Genomic DNA, 7,459 nt, shown 5'->3' with positions numbered 1-7,459 from the left:
ATCATCCTCTCAAGAAAAATGAAACACTTGATATCTTTTATAATGGACTAACCGATGCTTCCAGAGACCACCTGGATAGTTGTGCTGGTTGTGTTTTTAGGGAAAGAACTGTTGATCAAGCTGAATTGCTATTGAATAATATGTTGACTAATGAAAAAAATTGGACACTTCCTGAACCAACTCCTAAGCCAAGCCCGAAGAACAGGGGTGTTCTATTTCTCAGTCCTGAAGATATGCAAGAGGCAAAGAAATCCATGAAAGAAAAGGGTATTAAAGCTGAAGATGTTAAGAATATACCTCCTGTTGAAGAAATACATAGCCTTAATATACCACCTATTGAAGAAATACATGGTCTTGATAACCCGACACAGGTAGTGAAGGTAAATTCTCTCTATAGATATGATAAAGTTGAAATCCCGTCTACTAAGTTTGCTAGCCAATGCTTGGATGAGTTTGATGACTTTTTGGCTAAACAAGAAAATTTCAATGCTTATGTTGGTAGACAATTGAAAAGTAATGCTTATATGATTGGACACATGAGTGATTATATGTCTAGAGTTAAAGGTGAACTTAAACTCATTAGTAAACATGCTTCTATGGTTACCACTCAAGTAGAACAAGTGCTTAAAGCTCAAAATGATTTGCTCAATGAATTAAATGATAAGAAAAATGATAATTCTGTTAGAGTTATGACTAGAGGGGGTAAAATGACTCAGGAACCATTGTATCCTGAGGTCCATCCTAAGAGAATTTAGCAAGATTCTCAGAGAAATAATGTTGATGCACCTAGTCCCTCTAAGAAGAAGAAAAATGATAGGACTTTGCATGCTTCTAGTGAACCTGTTGTTGACACACCTGAGAATCCCAATGATATTTCTATTTCTGATGCGGAAACACAATCTGGTGATGAACATGAACTAGTGATAATGTTAATGATAATGTTCATGTTGATGCTCAACCTAGCATTAATAATGATGTAGAGATTGAACCTGCTATTGATCTTGATAACCCACAATCAAAGAATCAATGCTATGATAAGAGAGACTTTGTTGCTAGGAAGAAGCACGGTAAAGAAAGAGAACCATGGGTTCAGAAACCCATGCCTTTTCCTCCTAAACCATCCAAGAAAAAGGATGATGAGGATTTTGAGCGCTTTGTGATACGTCTCCAACGTATCTATAATTTTTGATTGTTCCATGCTATTATATTACCCGTTTTGGATATTTATGGGCTTTACTCTACACTTGTATATCATTTTTGGGACTAACCTACTAACCGGAGGCCCAACCCGAATTGCTGTTTTTTGCCTATTTCATTGATTCAAAGAAAAGGAATATCAAATGGAGTCCAAACGGGATGAAACCTTCGAGAGCGATCTTTTTGGAACAAATGCAAACTAGGAGACTTGGAGTGGATGTCAAGCAGCGAATGAGGCGGCCACGAGGGTGCCTGGCACGCCCTATGGGGGTGGGCACGCCCCCACCCTCGCGGGCCCCTCGTGGCTCCACCGACCTACTTCTTCCTCCTATATATATCCACGTACCCCGAGAACATCCAGGAGCACCACGAAAACCTAATTCCACCGCCGCAACCTTCTGTATCCGTGAGATCCCATCTTGGAGCCTTCGTCGGCACTCCGTCGGAGGGGGAATCGACCACAGAGGGCCTCTACATCATCTCCAAGGCCTCTTCGATGAGTTGTGAATATTTTACCACAGACCTTTGGGTCCATAGTTATTAGCTAGATGGCTTCTTCTCTCTCTTTGAATGTCAATACAAAGTTCTGCTTGATCTTCTTGGAGATCTATTCGATGTAACTCTTTTTGTGGTGTGTTTGTCGAGATCCGATGAATTGTGGGTTTATGATCAAGTTTATCTATGAGAAATAATTGAATCTTCTCTGAATTCTTTTATGTGTGATTGGTTATCTTTGCAAGTCTCTTCGAATTATCAGTTTGGTTTGCCCTACTAGATTGATCTTTCTTGCAATGGGAAAAGTGCTTAGCTTTGGGCTCAATCTTGCGGTGTCCTTTCCCAGTGATAGCAGGGGCAGCAAGGCACGTATTGTATTGTTTCCATCGAGGATAAAAAGATGGGGTTTATATCATATTGCTTGAGTTTATCCCTCTACAGAATGACATCTTTCTTAATGCGTTACTCTGTTGTTATGAACTTAATACTCTAGATGCAGGCAAGAGTCGGTCGATGTGTGGGGTAATAATAGTAAATGCAAAATCATTTCGATCTACTTGTTGCGGACGTGATGCCTATATACATGATCATGCCTAGATAATCTCATAACTATGCACTTTTCTATCAATTGCTCGACAGTAATTTGTTCACCCACCGTAATACTTATGCTATCTTGAGAGAAGCCACTAGTGAAACCTATGGCCCCCGGGTCTATCTTTTATCATATAAGTTTCCGATCTACTTTTATTTGCGTCTTTTACTTTCCAATCTATATCATAAAAATACCAAAAATATTTATCTTATCTTATTATCTCTATCAGATCTCACTTTTGCAAGTTACAGTGAAGGGATTGAAAACCCCTTTATCGCGTTGGTTGAGAGGTTCTTGTTTGTTTGTGTAGGTACGAGGGACTTTTGAGGAGCCTCCTACTGGATTGATACCTTGATTCTCAAAAACTGAGGGAAATACTTACGCTACTTTGCTGCATCACCCTTTCCTCTTCAAGAGAAAACCAATGCAGTGCTCAAGAGGAAGCAAGAATGATTTCTGGAGCCGTTGCCAGGGAGGTCTTCGCTCAAGTCAAGACATACCAAGTACCCATCACAAACTCATCTCCCTCGCATTACATTATTTTCCATTTGCCTCTCGTTTTCCTCTCCCCCACTTCACCCTTGCCGTTTTATTCGCCCTCTCTTTCCTGTTCTCCTCTCTCTTTCGCTTGCCTCTTGTGTGCTTGTGTGTTGGATTTTTTGTCACGATGGCGCAAGATATACTAAATTGTGTGATTTTTCCAATACCAATAATAATGATTTCCTTAGCACTCCGATCGCTCCTCTTAATGATACTGAATCTTGTGAAATCAATGCTGCTTTGTTGAATCTTGTTATGAAAGATCAATTTTTCGGCCTTCATAGTGAAGATGCCGCTACTCATCTAAACAACTTTGTTGATTTGTGTGATATGCAAAGGAATAAATATACGGATAATGATATTTTTAAATTGAAGTTATTTCTGTTTTCACTTAGAGATCATGCTAAAATTGATTCATGGAATAAGTGCAAAGATGCTTTTACCTCTAAGTATTTTCCTCCCGCTAAGATTATGTCTCGTAGAAACGATATTATGAATTTTAAACAACTTGATCATGAGCACGTTGCCCAATCTTGGGAAAGAATTAAATTAATGATTCGCAATTGTCCTACACATGGTTTGAATTTATGGATGATCATACAAAAAAAATTATGCCGGATTGAATTTTGCTTCTAGAAATATTTTAGATTCGGCCGCGGGAAGCACTTTTATGGAAATCACTTTAGGAGAAGCTACTAAACTTCTTGATAATTTTATGGTTAATTATTCTCAATGGCACACCAAAAGATCTACTAGTAAAAAAGTGTATGCTATAGAAGAGATTAATGTTTTGAGTGGAAAGATGGATGAACTTATGAAATTGTTTGCTACTAAGAGTGCTCCTATTGATCCCAATGATATGCCTTTGTCTACTTTGATTGAGAATAATAATGAATCTATGGATGTGAATTTTGTTGGTAGGAATAATTTTGGTAACAACGCGTATAGAGGAAACTTTAATTCTAGGCCGTTCCATAGTAATTCCTCTAATAATTATGGTAATTCCTACAACAACTCTTATGGAAATTTTAATATGATGCCCTCTGATTTTGAGAATAGTGTTAAAGAATTTATGATCTCTCAAAAGAATTTCAATGCTTTGCTTGAGTAAAAATTGCTTAAAGTTGATGAATTGGCTAGGAACGTTGATAGACTCTCTCTTGATGTTGATTCATTGAAACTTAGATCTGTTCCACCTAAGCATGATATCAATGATTCTCTCAAACCCATGAGAATTTCCATTGATGAGTGCAAAGAAAGAACCGCTTGGATGCGTGCTAAGAAAGATTGCTTTATAAAAGCGTGTTCTTCTAGTTTCCATGAAAATAATGATGAATATCTAAAAGTTATTGATGTGTCCCCTATTAAATCTTTGTTTTGCAATATGAATCTTTATAATTATGGCACTGGAGATGAGTCAACTTTAGTTAAAAGGCGTCCCAATGATTCGGAGTTTTTAGATCTTGATGCTAAATTTGGTAAACGTGGGATTGGAGAGGTCAAAACTTTACATAGCAATGAACCCACTATTATGGATTTCAAGGAATTTAATTATGATAATTCTTCTTTAATAGATTGTATTTCCTTGTTGCAATCCGTGTTGAATTCTCCACATGCTTATAGTCAAAATAAAGCTTTTACCAAACATATTGTTGATGCCTTGATGCAATCTTATGAGGAAAAACTTGAATTGGAAGTTTCTATACCTAGAAAACTTCATGATGAGTGGGAACCTACTATAAAAATTAAAATTAAAGATCATGAATGCTATGCTTTGTGTGATTTGGGTGCTAGTGTTTCCATGATTCCAAAAACTTTATGTCATGTGCTAGGTTTCCATGATTTTGATGATTGCTCTTTAAACTTGCACCTTGCGGATTCCACCATTAAGAAACCTATGGGAAGGATCAATGATGTTCTTATTGTTGAAAATAGGAATTATGTGCCCGTAGATTTTATCGTTCTTGATATAGATTGCAATCTTTCATGTCCTATTATTCTTGGTAGACCTTTCCTTAGAACGATTGGTGCAATTATTGATATGAAGGAAGGGAATATTAGATTCCAATTTCCATTAAGGAAAGTCAAGGAACACTTTCCAAGAAAGAAAGTCAAATTACCTTATGAATCTATTATGCGTGCCACTTATGAATTGAATGCTAAAGATGGCAATACTTAGATATATTCTCGCTTTTATGCCTAGCTAGGGGCGTTAAACGATAGCACTTGTTGGGAGGCAACCCAATTTTATTTTTGTTCCTTGCTTTTTGCTTCTGTTTAGTAATAAATAATTCATCTAGCTTCTGCTTAGATGTGGTTTTATGTTTTAATTAGTGTTTGTGCCAAGTAGAACCTATAGGATAACCTACGGTCATAGTTAATTTGATTCTGCTGAAAAACAAAAAGTTTTGTACGCACGAGAATTTTAGTAAATCACAGAAATGTGCTTTTGCGTTGATTATTTTTGCAGTATATCAATAGACAAATTCCCCAGCACTTCCTATTTTTTTAGGAATTTTAGAGTTACAGAAGTATTCAAAAGTTACAGATTGCTACAAGCTGTTCTGTTTTTGACAGATTCTGTTTTTTGTGTGTTGTTTGCTTATTTTGATGCATCTATGGCTAGTATCGGGGGGTATGAACCATAGAGAAGTTGGAATACAGTAGGTTTAACACAAATATAAATAAAGAATGAGTTCATTACAGTACCTTATGTGGTGGTTTTTCTTTCTTGCACTAACGGAGCTTATGAGATTTCCTGTTGAGTTTTGTGTTGTGAAGTTTTCAAGTTTTGGGTAAAGATTTGATGGACTATGGAATAAGGAGTGCCAAGATCCCAAGCTCGGGGATGCCCATGGCACCCCAAGATATTAAAGGACAACCAAAAGCCTAAGCTTGGGGACGCCCCAGAAGGCATCACCTCTTTCGTCTTCGTTTATCGGTAACTTTACTTGGAGCTATATTTTTATTCGCCATATGATATGTGTTTTGCTTGGAGCGCCTTGTATGATGTGAGTCTTTGATTTTTAGATTACCACAATCATCCTTGCTGTACACACCTTTTGGGAGAGACACACTTGATTTGGAATTTATTAGAATACTCTATGTGCTTCACTTATATCTTTTGAGATAGATAATCTTTGCTCTAGTGCTTCACTTATATCTTTTTGAGCACGGCGGTGGCTTTATTTTGTAGAAATTGTTGATCTTTCATGCTTCACTTATATTATTTTGATAGTCTTATAGAACAGCATGGTATTTGCTATGGTTATAAATTGGTCCTAGAATGATGGGCATCCAAGTTGGGTATAATAAAAACTGTCATAGAAAGTGGATTGGATGCTATGATTAGTTTGATGCTTGATAATTGTTTGGAGATATGAGGATGGTGATATTAGAGTCATGCTAGTGGAGTAATTATGAATTTGAGGAATACTTATGTTGAAGTTTGTGATTCCCGTAGCATGCACGTATGGTGAACCGCTTTGTGATGAAGTTGGAGCATAATTTATTTATTGATTGTCTTCCTTATGAGTGGTGGTCGGGGACGAGCGATGGACTTTTCCTACCAATCTATCCCGCTAGGAGCATGCACGTAGTAATTTGTTTTCAATGACTTGTAGATTTTTGTAATAAGTATATGAGTTTTTTATGACTAATGTTGAGTCCATGGATTATACGCACTCTCACCCTTCCACCATTGCTAGCCTCTCTTGTGTCGCGCAACTTTCGCCGGTACCATACACCCACATTATACCTTCCTCAAAAAAGCCACCATACCTACCTATTATGGCATTTCCGTAGCCATTCCGACATATATTGCCATGCAACTTTCCACCGTTCCGTTTATTATGACACGCATCATCATTGTCATATTGCTCCTTCCATGATCATGTAGTTGACATCGTATTTGTGGCAAAGCCACCTTCATAATTCTATACATGTCACTCTTGATTCATTGCATATCCCAGTACACCGCCAGAGGCATTCATATAGAGTCATATTTTGTTCTAAGTATCGAGTTGTAATCTTGAGTTGTAAGTAAATAAAAGTGTGATGATCTTCATTATTAGAGCATTGTCCCAAGTGAGGAAAGGATGATGGAGACTATGATTCCACCACAAGTCAGGATGAGACTTTGGACTTTACAAAAAAAGAGAAAGGCCAAATAAAAAAAAGAAGAAAGAAAAAAAAGAAAGAAAAAATGAGAGAAAAAGAGAGAAGGGACAATGCTACTATCCTTTTACCACACTTGTGCTTCAAAGTAGCACCATGATCTTCATGATAGAGAGTCTCCTATGTTGTCACTTTCATATACTAGTGGGAACTTCTCATTATAGAACTTGGCTTCTATATTCCAATGATGGGCTTCCTCAAAATGCCCTAGGTCTTCGTGAGCAAGCAAGTTGGATGCACACCCACTTAGTTTCTTTTGTTGAGCTTTCATACACTTATAGCTCTAGTGCATCCGTTGCATGGCAATCCCTACTCACTCACATTGATATCTATTAATGGGCATCTCCATAGCTCGTTGATACTCCTATTTGATGTGAGACTATCTTCTCCTTTTTGTCTTCTCCACAACCACCATTCTATTCCACATATAGTGCTATGTCCATGGCTCACGCTCATGTA

This window comes from Triticum dicoccoides, chromosome 7B, assembly GCF_002162155.2.
Source record: "Triticum dicoccoides isolate Atlit2015 ecotype Zavitan chromosome 7B, WEW_v2.0, whole genome shotgun sequence".
NCBI classification, from domain to species: domain Eukaryota; kingdom Viridiplantae; phylum Streptophyta; class Magnoliopsida; order Poales; family Poaceae; genus Triticum; species Triticum dicoccoides.
Note: the sequence above shows the minus strand (reverse complement) of the source record.